This window comes from Macaca nemestrina, chromosome 19 (genome assembly GCF_043159975.1).
Source record: "Macaca nemestrina isolate mMacNem1 chromosome 19, mMacNem.hap1, whole genome shotgun sequence".
In the NCBI taxonomy this organism is placed as follows: Eukaryota; Metazoa; Chordata; class Mammalia; order Primates; family Cercopithecidae; genus Macaca; species Macaca nemestrina.
Genome location: NC_092143.1, coordinates 67,246,435 through 67,265,844, shown reverse-complemented (window position 1 = coordinate 67,265,844; position 19,410 = coordinate 67,246,435). Strand labels below are relative to the sequence as shown.

The 19,410-nt window shown below is 39.8% G+C and overlaps 1 long non-coding RNA gene across 1 annotated transcript; it reads left to right on the top strand.

The window, feature by feature from the left end:
- The first annotated feature begins 15,130 nt into the window (after positions 1 to 15,130).
- LOC105465248 (uncharacterized) lies at positions 15,131 to 18,452 on the top strand. Its single transcript, XR_977439.3, has 3 exons — positions 15,131 to 15,211; positions 16,643 to 16,719; positions 18,348 to 18,452. It is a non-coding gene; the product is annotated as an uncharacterized lncRNA (long non-coding RNA).
- The last annotated feature ends 958 nt before the right edge of the window (positions 18,453 to 19,410 follow it).

The following is a 19,410-nucleotide window of genomic DNA, read 5'->3' as shown; positions in this document are numbered from 1 at the left end:
CTCCCTAGCCCTAGAGGCAAATATTGATTACAGCAAGACAATTGTGGGATGTGTATGGGAAGCCTCTAGGAAATGTTTCTCTTGAAATCCATAAAGGGAAGCCTGGGAGGAATACTTCCTCTTTGCTGGATGTGGCGTCTGCATGTACCATCTGGAATTGCTATAGCCAACTTACAAATACAGATGAAAGCTTTATCAACCTGCTGAGCACAGCAGAACAGAAAGATGCAAAGCACCCTGATCTTGGGAACTGGCCACCTTCAGACTGCTTGCTACATTAGGTAACACAGTTCTCTCATTGTTTAAGTCATTTTCAGTTGGGGTTTCTGTTACTTGGAACCGAAAGCATCTTAACTGATACAACCACTATTTAAAACAGTGTATAGCAAGAATGTTGTCTTTGAAAAATCAACACCATCAGAAGACAGGTGCTGATAAAGCAATTAAATACAATGAGAAGGTCTTTAAGATCCCAGTTAGTTCTGACATACCATGCTCTAATCCGTGGATCTTTGACATGGAAGAAAATAGAAGAACAAAAAAGTTCATGGAAACTTTTGGGCTAAACTATTGAGCCCACGTTGGGCAGTGTGAGTAAAATGTTCTATATGTGTGATTCACATACTTGTGAAATTTAGACTTGCATTTCTTACTTTCCAAAGCGGAGAGTGAAACAGATTGAGATCTCTGCTTAAGCATACCAGTAATTATAATTGACTAGAAGAACTGTAAATTGTTTTCAATTGATGACTGAGTAATCACATTATATTTAAGAATATTCACCCAAATGTCATCTTGAGCTAAGGTATGAGAATATGCCATGTGCCATAGAGTTCATAATGTGTTTTTTGACTAATAACCATAAATAAGTAGGTATTTTTTCTGAAAGACTTGGGCTATGATTTGTAAGAGTGTACTTTATATTTGTTAGGCAATGCATGTCATTAATTGATATAATGCTTACAAGTAAATCCTCTTTAATATACTTCAACATTGACAGCCTTCGTAAGGAAGAACAAATAATGTAGTTTGTGTATATATACAAGTAGGGTTTACTTTTGTAATAAAATAAAATTTAGGGAAGATTAATTAGATGCATATTTATTTATAGGTATATTGGTTGCAAGAAACAAGCAGTTCACAGAAAGCACAATAATTGTAGGGAGACCTTATTCTCAGATTTTCCAAGTCTATTTCAATTTCAAATATTATTTACTATTGTGAGAACAATGGGTATTGATTTTTTGATTTGGGAAATATGATCTGTCAGAGGACACATTTTGCGTTAACTCTACCCTGCAGCAAGCCCTCACATTGTGTGTGGAGGGGAGGAAGGGAGCAAAAGGTAGATGTAAGGGAAACTTCCTGGAGCCCCTGGATCCATAACCCAGAGGGAGCTGTCCACCTGGGCTTTTCCAGCACCCAGCAGGGGCTATCTGCTCCCTGGGGGCACTGGCAATGACGCTCTTTTCCTGTTTCTCCTCTGCAACACTACGCTTCACCTTCTACTTCTGGGAAAAGGTTAAAGGTTGCAAGTAAGCTCATCTTCCTCACTGATTTCTGCCCACCTGAAACTTGGCCTCCACCAGTCATATATTGTTCTGTGAGTGTGATCAGTGCACAGGAGGAAATGATTTTGCAGGGAGCTCTTGAAACAGATAACTTGAAGTATAGCCCAAAGGATAGTGTTGGGATAGGTCCTCACTTCCATCTTGACTAGAAGGTTGGGGGGAATGGGAGGCATTTCACATTGAGAAGATGACATTTAACTGTAGGGAGGAATATCCAGAGAAGGAATGATTTTACAGGCAGACAGAGGTAGGTTTGAATACAGGTCTGATCCTTGTTGTGTGACCTTGTACTTGAACATTGTTGAAATCTCATGATGCCCATGCAGGGTTGTGGTCATCAGGATTGACAAGATAGCATATGAGGAGCTCAGCACAGCAGCTGGTTCACTGTTAATATCCAGTAACTCCTGGAAAAGAAATCAAGGCAATGAGTTAAATAACATGCTCCAGAAGTGACATCTAAAAGTGACATGAAAATACGCCTTAAAAAAGTCATCAGGATAAGGAAAAGCTGTGTTCTGACAAAATGTAACCTGAAACCTATTGGATAATAGAATGAATTACAGGAGCTCAGCAAATCCAAGGATCTAATTGTCATACTAAGAGATTAAGCTTTTGCTTCTGTGATGTGCTCTGAATTAGGAAGTTTCATTGATTATGTTCTTAGGAAGATAGCTTTTTGAAGGCCCCGTTTAAGATTTAGTAGCAACATTATTGAAGAGTTAGTGTCCTGTTCCCTTTTGGTGTTTTGGATTGAACTACAAATCCTACATTGGGAGTCTCTCAAATAAAAAGTATTTTTAGGTGTTGAATTGGAGGCCTTTTCAGGCAAGGATGCCAAGTTTCTTACAGCAACAATGCAGAAACCAGACCAGTCCTCTACTCTTTCTGCAATTTTCTCTTTGGTCTAAGGTAGCTCTGTGAAATTACGTTTTTCTGTATGATTATTTCCATGGCACTGATGAAGTTATACTTGTTTTTTTAGTCGTTTTTGTTCTTTTCTGTGAGACTGAATAATTTCAGGAAAACAGGGCGCTTTAAGTGAATAACTAAAGTTGTCTTTTGGGTTGTCTTTGTTGATTCTTAAGGAACCCTCAAGAATGGAGAGTTGAATGGTAGGGTTAACATTTAAATAGAATAGCTGAAGCAGAGATGACAAACATGTGTGCTGATAGCTTACCAGATCCGTGATGGAAATGTAGAGCATAACTCTGCACTGAAGGCTGAAATGGCCTCTGAGACACCAGCAAGACCCAGCATGGAGCCAAAGGAGGACTGATGGAGAGTGGCCCCACCATTGTGAATGCTGGCATTGGAGCCCATCACAACCTATATCAAAATGGGTGGACTGAAATGTGAACTTTCTAGTACTCCAGCTGTTCCTGAGATTCCTAGAACAGGGACACATCCTAGTTGGCCATCTGGAGGCGCATATCTTGGGTCTAACTTATGAGCAAGTGATTTAAAAAAAAAGTGAGGAGCATCAGAATTTGGCCACTAACCCAGACTAATGACTCACAGGGTTGCCTATTTGGAAGTCATGCCTGCTACTCCCCGATCTTATTCATTTCTTAAGTGACATTTGATTTTTGAATTTGGGCCACTTATTTTCAAATTTCTACAGGTGGTAGATAGTATTGAGGGAAAAACACCTCAAATGTATTTTTAAATATAGATGAGCAGTGAGTATAAGGTGGAAGAAATCAATCAGCACAATTATATTTTGCAACAATTATAACAAGTCCCTACAGATAATAACCATAGTGAAATGATGCATAGTGCTTGTCCTCCTGTGACCTTCAACAACACCTCCAGCAGCTCAGTGGTCAGTCATTGGCTGCAGTCTCTCCAGATTAAAAATGCACCATCCTGAGGGGCCAGAGTCACCTCTATAGTAGTCACCCTGTTCTTAAGGTTCTTAGCATATTTTATCTGGGGTTAAGAACCGACTAGTATCTTTTACTTCATAGTGGGGTGAGGTGGGGTTGACACATGCAGGTGAGCTCAGGGACAACCAGCGACATAGAGAGACATAGGGCAAAGAGCTTTTCTAGACTGGAGCTTCACCTGCTGCGCAAGCTGTGACCATTTTCTGTTGTGCATGGAGGCAACTGTTCCTCTGGTGAGAAATGCTTGAAATCATGTCATTCTAATGCCACCCTTTAAGAGCTTTGAACCCATTTGAATGATTGCAACATACTTGAAACTTTCATCTCTACGTATGTTCCTAATTATCTATTCCAAATAACATGTCAAATATTTCTTGGGATTGCTTAATGTGACTGAAGAAAATATTAATGTTGTTAAGGACTTAGAGCAAATGTAATCTCACTTTGTTTTCTTATAATGGGGGTAAGGTTGAATGACAATCTGAGGTTACTATTAATTTGCTCTTTCAGTGAATACATATGAAGCCCCTTTTGTGTTCCAAGCATTGTTCTAGGGGCTACAAATAAAAATAGAAGAGCAATAGATAGGGCATGGTCTGCTTTTAAGGAGCTCACAGTTTGGAAGGGAAGTAGACCTAGCATCAAATAGTAACAATCGATTGTGGCATGTGGACAAAGGAGACAGGCACAAGGTGGTGACAAAGGGCTGAGTGGAGGACCCTGAATCCCAGCTCAGTACTGTTGCTGCTAGAAAGGGACTTATGAGTTCCCAGAACAAAGAACACTTTGTTGTTGTTCAGTCTTCATGGTTTAAAGAGCTTCATCAATGCAGAGTTATTTATGTTATTCTCATATACTGTTAGTTTCAAGAATTCATGAACAATCATTAATCTGCCTACCAAGGTTAAGAAATAACTTTATATCCATACATGCTTTTTAGTTCCCAATGGACTGGCTTTCACATGCATTTTCTCATCAAAATTCAAAAACCTATGAAGCCAAAGGAAGGGGCTTAATGAACATTATCCCCATTTTTCAGATAAGAAAGCTGAGGTGAAGAAAAGTGAAGAGACTAGCTCCAAGTCATAAAGCTAATTAATTGGCAGATTGAGCCATGTGAATTGAGGTCTTTCTAACTGCTTGGACCATGAGTGCTTGTGGATATTCCAATGCTGAGAAGACTCATTCCTTGAATGAGTGTCATTCAATGTAGGTTTCACATGTGGGTTTAATAGGAGTACTGGGTTGGTCATTCCCTCCTTTTAGAGACTCTGGTTCTTTGAATCCTGCATTATGTCACTCTGCATGTTTCTTGTATACTTTTCATTATTCTTTCTCTGTCTCCTCTACCTGCCAGGGAAGTGTTGGTGCTCCACAGGGCTGACCCTGCCATGTGTCTTTCTATCTCTCACACACTCTGGACAATCAAGCACATTTTCAGGGCATCAGTACCGAGTCCCAGATTGGATTTTCTAACTCTGACCTCTCCCCAAGCATCAGAAAAATATACCAGCTGCCTGCAGGACGTCTCCTGTGGATCCCCGGAAGTCCTCTACATTCCTGCCATGTGATTCTTCCCACCACTCAATACTGGAATCCTCACTATTATTCTTAATTCACTTGATGTCAGCATCATCCGCCCAGGCACCCAGACTCAAAAGCCACGTGTTTTGTCTCCGTCACATGTCACATCTAACTGCATCATCACGTCTTCATTTGGTCCTCCAAATATATTTTTTGAAATCTGTTTCCTCTTTCTCATTCCTGTTGCCACTGTCCTGTGTATTTTAATGGGTCCTCTAGTATGTCTGTGGGTTTCTTGAGAGCATATTGAGGTAAAGGGCAAGTGATATATTCATTCGAGCATTCATTCACTAACTTCACAAAAAATTGAGACAGATCTCACGGCTACTGAGAAAAACAGGGTTGATCCTTTTGAGAAAATTGAACTTGACCTGGAAACCTTATAGTCTTTTCTCATCCTATCTGGGTTAATTAACCCTGTATTACATAGCTCTCAGGCCTTAACAATGTCACACTGGATAGCTAGCTATTGTCTAGCCAGAGAGCAAAGATTAAATGACAGTTCTTATCAATCATTCCCGAAGTAACCTCTCTCAAAACCGTAAGATTCTGCCAAGTAAATGCCTGAGGCTTTGATTAAAAAGATGTTTTGGCCACAAGTCACATCTCTGATTTTATCAGAATTTTTCAAAAGTAACTGTAAAAATTCCAAACTCTGGGAGGGTCTCAGCAAATTAGCGTATCTGTGGTAATTCTGGTAGTTTTTTTTTTTTTTTTTTTGTTACTTCTTTGTGAACTGATGTGAAATGCTTACAATTCATAAAATTACATCTTATTTAATGAGGTGTTTAGGAATATATTCAGTATCACATTTATTGAATAGTCTTTAGTGAAATAAATAGAGATAAGCAGAATTGGAACCAGCTTAGAAACGAGCAAAGAAATTCCTGCAGAAGAATAGATTTCCTTTAGCCACTCCTTTGATGCCTTTAAAATGTGATTCATTTCTCAAAATGCTGAAGTATAGACATGTTTCAGGAACATATACTGAGTGCCAAGTTAAGGATACCTATTTTGTATTATAGTGATGAGTAATTTGTTCATGCTAAACAATGGTCTGATTGTGAAGATTTATACTCTCATCTTGGTAGGCTTAGACCTTTGATATTTGGTTTATCCAAAGTTTATCAGGTCCCAGGAAAAATGAGTGTGGTGGATTAAAAATGACTACAAATGTCTTAACCTTCATCCCATTGAAAGATGACAGCTAATTCTTTTCCTCTTGAGTCCAGACTGGCCCTGGCACCTGTTTTGGCCTGTAGAGTGTGGTAGAAGTCTCTGCCAGTCTTCTGAGGCTCAGGCCTCGAGAGAGCTGCAGCTTCCAGTTTCACTGCTTGGGACTTGCCCTCTTGGAAGCCAGCATCCCTGCAAGATGTGTGATTAGCCAGAGATTAGTATGCTGTGAGGAAGCCCAAGCTAGCTGTGTGGAGAGACTGATAGAGAAACTGGCCACCAGGGAACACTGACGTGTCAGGCAGGTACACGAAGCCTTGTTGGAACTTCTAGTCCGGTTGGGCCACCAGCCAATGCCACAGGGAGCAGGACTATTCAGCCTATCCTTGTCTGAATTCCTACCCCACAGAACTGTGAACAAGTAAAACAGTTATTTTCTAAGCTTCTATGTTTTGGGGTAGTTTGTTCCACAGCACTAGGTAATCCAAAGAATTGGCTCATATCACCCACTGTCTCCCCTGAAGGAAAGTTTACTTTGGAAACCAAATCAACTAATGAATCAGAGAATCAGGGCAGAAAGAAATGTTCTCAAGGAGATCTAGGACTCCATTTCTCAGGCTTTGCATTTGATCTGGGAATTGTCTCTTCTTGCCAGTCTCAGAAGGCATTGCCCTCAATTTTCCTCCTCATGAGTGCCATTTTCCCATTGTTATAAGGTGGTCTTGTTAGTTCTTCTGATTACTGTAAGTTTTACATCAGATTATGACCATTTCATATCAGGTCACTAGTAGACACTCAACAGGGTCATTTGACGAAAATAGAAGGAGCTCCTGCATTGCCGTGCTAGGCACTGTGGATGCAAGAACAAATATGATATGGTCCCTGCTCTCAAAAAGCTTATAATTTATTATGGGGAGAAAAGTCATGATCAGATAATTATAATTCAACTCTAGGCTATGATGGTTTCTTGGGACACATGAGTGATTATTTCTGGCTTGGTGGAAGATTTCCTAGTGAGAGTGATATCAGGTCTTGGCCTGGGAGGGTGAGTAGGAGCTTGACAGTAAGGGAAGTTTCTCAGAGTCATCCTACCAGAGGGAGTAGTGAGAATGAAAGTCTCTGAGCTTGGGAAACTTCAAGGTATGAGGCCGGGGCATAGCGAGAATGAGGGAAGATGAGATTGGAAAGGCAGCCTGTGATCTGATTATGCCGGTTTGTTGATACTCCTTAGCCAATGAGTTAGAAGTTTGTCTTGTTAAAATTGGTGAGCTGTGGAAGGTTGAGGTGAGAGGAGATCACATCTGTGTTCCTATGTCATGGGTCATGGACCATCTTTCCACTCTTTTTTTTTTTTTTTTTTTTGAGACGGAGTCTCGCTCTGTCACCTAGGCTGGAGTGCAGTGGCCGGATCTCAGCTCACTGCAAGCTCCGCCTCCCGGGTTTACGCCATTCTTCTGCCTCAGCCTCCGGAGTAGCGGGGACTACAGGCGCCCACCACCTCGCCCAGCTAGTTTTTTGTATTTTTTAGTAGAGACAGGGTTTCACTGTGTTAGCCAGGATGGTCTCGATCTCCTGACCTCGTGATCCGCCCGTCTCGGCCTCCCAAAGTACTGGGATTACAGGCTTGAGCCACCGCGCCCGGCCATCTTTCCACTCTTATCACATGATGTGGGACTCTTTCTTCATATAAAGTTGATACTGTAGGAAAGGCACAAATGGATGAGTAACTCAAAGCATGACCCTAGAGGAAGGTGGCTTGATGACCCAAGGAATAGCTTATCACTTTACCAGTTAAGAATAGAGAGAATTAAGATCTAGTGTTCGATAGGTCAGTAGGGTGGCCATAGTTTACAATAATCTATTGTATATTTTAAAATAGGTAGAAGAGAATAATTCAAATGTTTCTAGCATAAAGAAAAGACAAATATTTAAGGTGGTAGATATCTCAATTACACTGATTTTATCTTAGCAAATTGTATGAACGTATTATTATCACATGTACATCCAAAATGTATACATCTATCATGTACCAATAGAAACAAAAAAGTAGGGGAAATATATTTAGATCCTTTTGTTTGACTGTCGAACTCTTAGGAAGTGTAATATGTGCAGGGTGCAAGGAAATGTGACTTTGGAGAGATGTTTTTTCCTGGCCTCAGAGAAAAGAATAGGGTCAGTTCCCAAGGCACTCCAAGGTTTTTGTGGTGAGGGAAAACTGCAGTTTCTCTCAACCCGTGTTGTGGGCCAGAGATGATTACATATCCTTTCAATAACACATTAAGCATTGCTTCTTAGCAAGTGTCCCCTGTAGCCTTAGTTTATCTCAAAAGAATTCTCTGAGGTCTTAGTAAGCCACATTTATGAAAAATTTTGCAGAATGAATATTGACAAGCAGGCTGATGTCTTTGGCTGTTTTGTTGTGAAAGGTGCTGAGGACTAGAAAATGAGGTTAATGATCTGGGCTCAGCCACTGGCCTGCTGAATTCCAACCACTCATTCACATGGTTACAGAGTTTGATAGGTCTGTAGCGGGCCTACTATGTGTCAAGCACCGTGCAAAGAATGAATGGTGTTCACCTTGCTAGTGGGGAGTGAGCAGTGCAGTGAGGGACAAAGACAGGGAGCACCAAGGGAAGATTCTAGATGGTTGCTTATTGAACAGGTACGGCTGTAATTTTCCCTTTTGTGATTTTTTTGAGGTGGAGTCTTGCTTTGTCACCCAGGCTGGAGTGCAGTGGTATGATCTCAGCTCACTGCAACCTCCCTCTCCTGGGTTCAAGCGATTCTCCTGCCTCCCTTTTGTGATATTTATCTTGAGTTTCCATATAAGGAGTATGCTGGCTTTGTAAAATGATTTGTGAAGTTTTCTTGTTTTTATGCCATGGGATATTTTTATTTATTTTTATTGATACATATTAGATGTACATATTTTCTGGGTACATTTGATTATTTGATACATTCATTTAATCAGAGCAGGGTAATTGGGATAGCCATCACCTTAAATAGTGACATTTTCTTTGTTAGGAACATTCAAATTATCCTTTTCTAGTTATTTTGAGATGTACAATTGATTAATGTTAACTACAGTGACCCTATTGATCTATTGAACACCAGGTCTTATTTCTTCCATGTCACTAATCAACCTCTCTTCATTCCTCTTTTTCCTTAACCTTCCTGGCCTCTAGTAACTACCAATCTATTCTTTATCTCATGATCCACCTTTTTAGCTCCCTACATATGAGTGAGAACATTTGCTATTTGTCTTTCTGTGCTTGGCTTGTACGCTTAACATAGTGACCTCCAGTTCATGGAATATTTTGTGTAAACAGGGAAATGATCTATTTCTTGACTTTATGTGCGTAGCTGGTGGAAACACTTTATGGGTCTGATCTCCTTCTTGGAGATAATTTGTTGATGGACCTTTTTTTCCTTCTTGTTTCTTTCATGGTTATTTGTCTATTTAGGTTTTCTGTTTCTTCCCAAGGGAATTTTGACATTCGTATTTCTTGAAAATAAGTCATTTCAAGACTTCATAGTATTCTGTTGTAATTGATTTCTTCTGTCTTTGCCACATCCTGTCTCACTCTTGACTTCATCTAAGATCTTCTGTTTACTTAATTCGTTACAAGATTTTCAATTTTATGTGTTTTGGCCTCCTTTAAATTTTGGAATTTCTTCTTCAATTGTGTTTTTTCGCCCTCTTTTTCTAATACATATATTTCCATTTTGTTCTTCATTATTAATTCCTTTGGTGTTCTTTCCTTGTTAGAATTTTCTAGACTCTTGACTTGAATTCTTTGCAAACTCTTGCTTTTTTTCTTGTTTATGAAGAGACACATTTTAGTGGCTTTACACAAGACTTCTTGCTCATCTTAAGGCCCAATGTGGGTGTTTCTTGACCAGTGGCTCTCTACCAGGCTTCAGGGACCCAGTCTCCTCCATCTCTTACTTCTATCATTCTCTAGGGCCTTAGTTGTGTTTGCATCCCATGATGGATTGGGGGTTGAGAGTGCTCAGGCTCATTGGCTTCCTAAAATCCTGGGCCTAGACATGGCTCAGTCACTTCTGCTCTCATTCCGTTGGCTGGAACTCAGTCACATGGCCACACCTCACTGCAAAGGAAGCTGGGAAACGTACTTTAGTAATGTACCCAGGAAGAAGTAGAAATGAATTTTGCTGGACACCAAACAGTTTCTTCCACATTTTTGAATAATCCTTCTTATCTTGCAATCTATGTCTTTCTGATATTAATATAGCTATATAAGCTTTCTTGTGAAGTTTGTCTGTCATATGGTTTTCTATCCTTCTATTGTAACTTTTTTTTGTTTCCTTCTGTTTTATGTTTTTTCCTAAAAAGTGTATGTTTAGATTAAACTTTTACAAACTGGTAACATCAGTGTTTTGTTTGTTTTTTGAGACAGAGTCTCACTCTGTCACCCAGGCTGGAGTGCAGTGGTGTGATCTTGGCTCACTGCAACCTCCGCCTCCCGAGTTCAAGCGATTCTCCTGCCTCACCCTCCCAAGTAGCTGGGATTGCAGGCACCTGCCACCACACCTGGCTAATTTTTTTTTTTTTTAGAGACGAATTTCCCTATGTTGGCCAGGCTGGTCTTGAACTCCTGGGCTCAAGTGATCCACCTGTCTCAGCCTCCCAAAGTGCTGGGATTACAGGTGTGAGCCACCACACCTGCCCAGTAACACCAGTTTTAACTGCAAGTTTTGCTTATATAAATTTACTCTGATCATTTAAATATTTAGACTTTTTCCTAGCATCTTTATGCTTTCTATTTTTTCTTGCATTTTTCATGCTTTTTCTACTTTTCTTAACTTTAATAATTGACTTGAAAAACTATCCCTCCCAATGATTTGTATATACTCTTGTCATAACTCTCGACATTTAATTGTGCCTACATAGCTTAACAAGTCTAAATGTATTAAATATTTTAAAACTTCCCCTCATGAAAACATAAGGACCTTTAGACTACTTTCATTCCAATTATCCTTCCTTTTGAATACTGTTGATCAATAGCAATGAAAAGGATTGTAAGTGTGGTGTTTCAAGCCTGCCCCGTGACTTATTCCACCAAGTTAGGAGTTTAGTGGGGTCTGAGTGTATTGTGCTTACTTTCTCTAATGTCATGCTGCTTTCTGAGTAAGAGGTGATACAGGTCACTTTTCAGTACATTCTTTGATCTGCTCCCTTCTATACTATATCTTGCCGAAATATCTGTGGATGGCTTCTTTCCCCACTCTCAAATCCTGCTGCAGGATTTTCCTTGACTTCGTGTCCTTTTGATTATTATACTAACATGGAGGCTTTATTAGGGAAGAGATTGGGTCTGTTTCGCACACTCCAGCCCAGTATACCATGATAAAGAGCAGACTACTTCACTGGAGCAAAATGTGAATATGATTTCTGTTTTAAATCTTGGCAAAAACAAATAAACTAATTTTTAAAAATGTTATGAAGTATAAAATATTGACCCAAAGAGTGTAGTTGTTATACTCTTTCCATTATGATATACAGGGCAATATTATGTGATAAGCATGAGGTAATTGTTGAACGCGTCCAATGATGGCATTTCATAAGGAGGGTGTACTGCTTTATATATTTGAAACCTAATGAGAAAGTGTCTGCATTTAACATCAGAAGCTACCGTTTTCTTAAAGACAAAGGCCTTTAAAACGGTTTACTGCTTAGAGTTCATAGCACACTGATGTAACTTAGTTCAGAGTGTATTTTGGCAACTCTTCAGCTGAGAAAGAATAGTGGATTTTGGAAAACAAGGCCTTAAGAAGACTTGTCATTTTAAGACTAAGTTTTAAGAGTGTTAAAGTTTAAAATCTTAAACTTTAGAGAAATGGAATCTTGAAATTACTGATTAGTTCACAATGGCTATAATTATGGAGAAATTAGTCTGTAATAAAACTTGGCATTGAGTGCAAAGACTACCATTTTTGAGCAAAGCATAGAAAGGTTCCAAGTGGGGCAGGACAAAGAGTGGGAGGCGTGGACATTTCCAACGTCAGGCACTGCTGCTGCTGTTTCTACCTAACAGGCAGTGGCAGAGAACTGTTTCAATAACTCTTCCAAACACCGTCTGAGACCTCACTTTTTGAGAGCTGAGTGTTCTAGGTATGCTATTTTAGGGCACTGATCTCTTTAGCTGTAGCTTAACCCTGTGGATAGATGATGAGAGTCAGCTGCTTCTCCTTCAGGTTCCTAATCTTGGCTTTATCACCCCTAAGATTACTCTTAGTTCCCACTAGGATGATGGGCATGTTGGAACATGGTGGTGAATATCAGGATACCACTATTTTCAAATGATGCAGGACTCACAAAGGAAAAGCAAATAAAGAATTCACCTGTTTGCAGATAGGATAGGAAGCGTAATCCATCATACTCTCCCGTCCAGTTGTATCCCATGAGCCCAAATTCACTGGTTTTTCCATCCACTGTAACATTGGCAGAATAGTTGTCAAAGACAATGGGGATCTCTTCTCCAGGAAGTGCACTGGTGTGTATCTGAACAGTAGGTAAGTTTTATCTACAGATCTGTCTTCTACCATTGTACATGTGACAGCCTGCATCTAGGCCACTCACTGGCTGGGCACAGATGCAAGATGCAGCAGGTGCGGGATTCAGGTCCAGCATGTTTGGAATTCGAGGGTATTGGACACAGTGGAATATTATATGGTCTACTCTGATTTATCCAGTGTAATGCAAATTACTGTAATAAGTAAGACTTGCATCTGAAGTAGTTTTCATGAAATAGGCTGTGGGTGGGTGTGCTCCCAGACTGGCATTAGTGGTGCCAGTGATAAATAGCAATTGAGTATAAGACCCAAGGTCTTTCTACCACCTTCAGCACAAGGTAATAGAAGGATCTAGAATGATGGTCATAGGACCAAGATTTAAATTTCACTTCCTTTGTGAATAAATCTGTGACTCCGGGCAGGTGTTTGTTAATCTTTCTGAGCCTTAGCTTGAACATTTCTAAAATGGAGATAATAACACCAACCTACAAGGATTATTGCAAAAATATAAATCAATGTGACTAAATGAAGAGAAAAAGGTAAGATGTATTACAAACTGTAAAGTAACTTGAAAATGAAAGTAATTCATGTAGCAAGCATTTTGAGGAATTATTGTGCACATACATTGCATGAAGAATGTTAAAAGACAAAATTAAAACTAATTAAAGTATCTTAATTGGCTTTTATTCATGACTTTAGAATCAGGCAGCCCTCTGAACCAGAACAGGTTCAAATAACTTCAGTCTGCCAGGTGCTCGGACAGCATTTATGGACAGAAAACGGAAATGAGGTACAGATAATGAAAGCGTGGGACAGAGACAGCTTGATTGGTTACAGCTCAGCATTTGCCTTATTTGAACATAGTTTGAACGGCTGGCTACCTGCAATTGACTGAAGTTTGGCCACTGTGATTGGTGGAGACTCAGCTGTTTGTTGCAAATGTATACCCTTAAGCTAGGCTTCCAGTAAACTTATGTGCAAGTCAGGTTGCAATCTATGTTAGGACTCTTGTACAGAGGCATCTTCAGGTCAAATTTAGTTTAATTTAACAAAGGTGAAAGCAATTTACCAGGTATCTCTTTAAGTGTTTCCTGTCATTTTAGTCTACCAGTTGAGAAGTTTCTGTGGAAAAGCTTTTCTCTGAAATCCATTCTACATAGTAATATTTCCTTATCCCATTGGCTGGATTTTATTTTATTTTATTTTTCTTTTAACTTTTATTTTAGGTTGAGGGGTACATACATAGGTTTGTTACACAGGCAAACTTGTGCCATGGGGGTTTGTTGTACAGATTATTTTGTTACCCAGGTACTAAGCATAGTACCTGATAGATTTTTTTTTGTCACCCTCCCCCTCTTCCCACCCTCCACCTTCAAGTAGGCCTCAGTATCTGCTGTTCCCCTCTAAGTGTCCATGTGTTCTCATCGTTTAGCTCCCACTTATAAGTGAGAACATGCAGTATTTGGTTTTCTTTTCCTGTGTTAGTTTGCTAAGGTCTCCAGCTCCATACATGTTGCAGCAAAAGACATGATCTCCTTCTTTTTCATGGCTGCATAGAATTCCATGGTATATATGTACCACATTTTCTTTATCCAGTCTAGTGTTGATGGGCATTTAGGTTGATTCCATGTCTTTGTTATTGTGAATAGTGCTGCAGTGAACATACACATGCATGTGTCTTTATGGTAGAACAATTTATATTCCTTTGGATACATACCCAATAAAAGGATTGCTGGGTCTAATGGCAGTTCTGTTTTTAGTTCTTTGAGGAATGGCCACATTGCTTACCACGATGGCTGAACTAATTTACACTCCCACAGTGTATAAGCATTCCCTTTTCTCTGGATTTTAGAAATAGGTAAGGATTTTAAAATATCAAAGAACATAAGGATTTTTCAACACTTGCTCCTTGATTTTATTAATAAAGAGAGAACTGTGCCAAGAGTGCATGCTTCAGTGAGAAATAATGAGGGAAAATTGTTCAGAGGGTTTACTTGGTTAAGTGGAATTAAGCTAGCCTGTAATTTCTGTATTAAACTGCTGGTAGTTGGGAACCAATATTTGGAGCTACTCATTAAATAAATTACCTAGATTAAGGAGTTTTCCATGATTATAAACACAGGGAAGGATGAATGTCTTTAAAACCTATAGTCTTTTAAAATAAAGACTAATGCAAGGTTGCTGAACAAGCAGTCCTAGACCCTGGCCACCAGGCCCACAGAGACTGTTGATCAGGGCCCTCCCATCACAGGAGAGAATTGGAATGGAGCTGCTGGGAGTCAGGATAGAACTGCTGCTTCTGTCTCTCTGGGTGTGCGCAATCTTTGATTGGCATGTGAACTCCCTGACTCTGTTTCTGTATCTCTGAAGAGGAGTCTGAACACTGATCAGGACAGGAGTATTAGACGCGTCTGGCTCAGGATGCAGTTACAAACAAAGCTGATTCAACAAGGCATGGTGAGTTCTTCTTAAATGTCCATGTACGCAGATCACCTGGGGATTTCGTTAAGCTGCAGCTTCTGGCTCAGGAGCATCCGGAGTATGATCTCATGTGTGCATTTCTGATGATGCTGGCCTACAGATCACACTTTCAGTGGTGAGGGCTTTAACAATAAAGAAAATGTTAGCTCGTTTAATTTGAAGACTCAGGAAAAGTATTGACTTCAAATAAGGCTTGTAACAGTTGTTCAATAATGTCATGAAAGTGCTGTTTTTTTTAACTTCTTCCTGTGTTCTGTAAAGTTGGCTTCACCTTTGGGCTGGCTTTCCTCACGGGACCAAGATGACTGCCTGCAGTCCCTGAGGCTTTGGTTCATACTTCCTTGGGTGTGAACAGCAGAAAATTTGTCTCCAGTATTACCAACAAAATTGCTAAGATTCATTTTGATTGTACAGATGAAATAAATTGATTTGTTTAACTACAAGTGGAGCAAAGCTGGAGTGAAATTTCTAGAGCCTATAGAAATCAGGGCTATGAGAAGGGGAGGGTTTGCTGGGGAGGAAACCAAGAAATATCCTCTGTAGAGTCAAATAAGATAAAAGTTTTGATCAAAATTAACAAACGTAACACACACAAAGAGAGAGAGAGAGAAGGGAGGGAGAGAAAACATAGTTTGCCTATTTCTTCATCTGATTTGGGAAGCTTCTGAGTCAGGAAATGTTAGTTTTTGTTTATATCAAATACGTTTTGGAAATCATGACACCCTTTTAGGGATCTCTTTGGCATATTTTATTTATTAGTTTAAATAAGAATGTGGCTTTGTGTCAACAAGATTCACTAACAAGGGTTGGATTGAATAATATCTCTATAAAAAGATCGGAAAATCCAGAGCATGAGGAAACTTTTAAAGGTTTTGAGGTCTGTTTTTATCTTATAATTACAAATTTAACTTTGTTGTCCAGATAGAATTGGAGGGAGATAAAGGAAGTGTAGAATTCAAATAATTGTAGCAAATGAGAATATAAAGACAGAGTATGCAGTCAAACTGGGCGTGAGGCTGCTCTTCCCAGTACAGAAGCAATGGTTTGTTAACTAGGATAAACACAAATTAAAGGTAGGAGAGTTACTGCAGTTAATAGTGGTGAACTTCTTGCTAATCTTGCAGTAAGGGGAATCCAATTTTACATTCATGCCTTAAGAGAGGCTCAGAGGAAAAGAATAATATTATATCTTAGCACAATTATACTAGATACCCAGACGGGTGAAGCTATATGTTTCTCACATTCATCTTGCTTCTGGAACCTGACAAGGTGGAATAGAAGCCTGCAAACCTGAGTAGTGCTGCTCTGGGAAACATTCTGGTCATACGATATGATGAACTGGACTAGTGGTTAATGAGTGAGTAGAACTCTAGTAATAAGTCAATATCTCTGAGTCTTATTTTTCAGGTTTTATCTACTACAAAGGATATCATTTGGGAAGGAATTTCTGGGAACTGCTCCCAAGAGAGCCATTGGACCATGTGGTAAACAACTCCTAGCTGATAGATTATTGGGTAAAGATAAACCTGGATGATCCCGTGCTTAGAAAGGTTCCTGATTATAATGAATAAGACGTAGCGGTGGCATGCCCAGTATACCATAGTGTGCTATGCACAAATATACATCACCCTTGTTTTTGTGGATGGCAAACTATTAAACAGAATAGGAAAGAACGGTGGATTCCTGATGGGAGTAGAACAGTAGGTACCACGTAGTGATTCTGAATTCCTCTGGGAATAGCCCCACCCTGAGGTGAAGAAGGCTATAGCAGGCCTGGTATACAGAAACTAAATTATGTCTACCTGTGTCTTGTATGGTGGACTCAGCATTTTGGGTACAAAACGTGTATTTTAGTTGCACTCAGGCTGTTAGTACCCAATGGCGACAACATGAATGGTAGAACACAGCACTGGCCTATGAGACAGAAAGGTGCTTTAGGGGAGATATCTTCTAGTTGAGGCTTCATGGAATGAACTGACTTTGCTTTTAGTGAGGAGTGGCATTTGGAGAAAAAGACTTATTAACTAGTATGAGCAGATTAAAGGGAATTCCCTTCCAGGAGGAATGCAAGAAATGAGAGTCAGCCTGGACAGGTGATGAGGCTTTAGTGAAGTAGGACAGGCCAACTCACAAATAATGCTGGATAATGCTAGGACCCAGTGTTGGGAAAGTCTTGTACCCAGACACAACAGGGTCTCTTGATTATTTTAATACAGACAGAGACCGAAGTAGCCATGGAGCAGTGGCCCTCCATTCTAGCTGTTGAGACCCGGGAGGCACACGTATGGGAATCTTATGGCTCTTCACCCGTGGGAGTCCTCTAGGAATACTTGCAATTTACGCTGATGCAATGTGACTGCCCTTGCTCTAGGATAGATCAAAATAAGACATATCCTGAAGTACTGTTTTCAGAGGGAGGAACTGTTCTGAATATTACCATGTCCTCCCTGTAGCAGGGAGGTGAGCCCTGCTATGTGACAGCACACAATAAAATCTTGTCTTAGTACAAGCCTCTGAACCGAGACAGGGTGAATGGCTTTGTCTGTAACTGACCTGGACCGTAGAATAACCAATCATGACCAGTTGTCACGGTGCCTATTCATAGTAATATATGGTATATGGGCAAGGTTGATTATCTTGTGAAGGGATAGCAAATATGTCTGTAATTCTTAGTGATTTGTTCTGTAATAAAGCTGAACTATACCATGGTCATACTGGGATATAGCATAACATTGGCACTGCTGGTAACATTCAATTACCTTATGTAAATAGGTCTTATGATAACACTGATATTGATGATCAACTGTATTGGGAGATTTACTTAGAAACTCCTCAGAATTTATGACAGGAGGCGTTGGACCACAGCAGACAGTCTAATAATGTAATTTATGATAGGGACTTTGGCTTACATGGTATCTGCTCTACCACAGGAAAGGTTCCAGAAGGGCTGGAGACTAAAGGTATCAGCTCGACCTCTGAAGGAGATAGAAATTGAAGGTCAACTATGTGTGCAGTTAGTCATGTCTTTTTAATAAAATCTCTGGACACCAGAGCTCAGGGGAGCTTCCCTGGCTGGTGGTATTCCATGCACAATGTCACATGTTATTTTCAGGAATATTAACACCGTTCACAACGCTATGGGGAGAAGACAACTGGAAGCTCCGTGTGGACAAACCTCCTAGACTCTGCCCCACGTATCTCTTCCCTTGGCTGATTTGAATCTGTATCCTTTCACTGTGATAAACCATAACCATGATTATTACAGCTGTCAGCAATTTCTTCTATTGAATTGTCAAAACTGAGGGTGGTCTTGGGAACCCCTGAACTCTATTGTTGGTGTCAGGAGTGAGGGAAGTCTTGTGGACTATACTCCCTGACCTCACAGGTGCATTTTCCGACTTTATTTGGACCATTCTTTCCTCTCCCCAACAACATCATCCCCTTCTTCAAATATGTTTCTGCTACAAACATTATCCTTTAAATGGTTCCTTCGCTGCCATTATGACTATGGCGTAATCTGTAGTAAAGCACCACTAAGATGCTAATACAGATGTATGCGTGAATTAAAAAGTGATGCTAAATACATAGTAACCAATTTACTTCACATTAATAATTTAGCTATTTTTATTTGTTCCTAAACAAAAAGCAAAGAGGATCCAGTTCACAGAGCAGTTGCAACGTGTGCACAATTTTTATTAAACCAAAATGAAATCTTTTAAAGTTCTTGGGCTATGGAAGTCACCTAAATTCACTTCTTTTTTCCTATGAAGCTTCACTTTTTTTCCTTTCGATTCTAGTTAGAAGCTGACAGCCGACACGCCCTTCCCTCCTGCATTTTATCCTGGGGCAAAATGAGAAGACATCCTTCAGTGCCCCTAAGTACTATTCCTTTTAGTAGGAAATCAAACACACCCCCTAACTGGAGTACTATTTATTCTATTCCATCTGTTTCACATAAGAGCAGTAAAGTGATTGGAAGTGAAATGAAAAGAAAGAAAATGGCAAGACATGCTGCACAAATAACTTTCAAAGACTCATAAATTGCACATCTTGAAGATCTTTATGCTTGAGAATACTGGGCATCTGTGATCCACAAAACACTTTACAAACTAATATTCTTGGTCCCCATTTTGTAACTGGCAAAAAAAGGAGGTAGGCAATAATAAGGACATTAT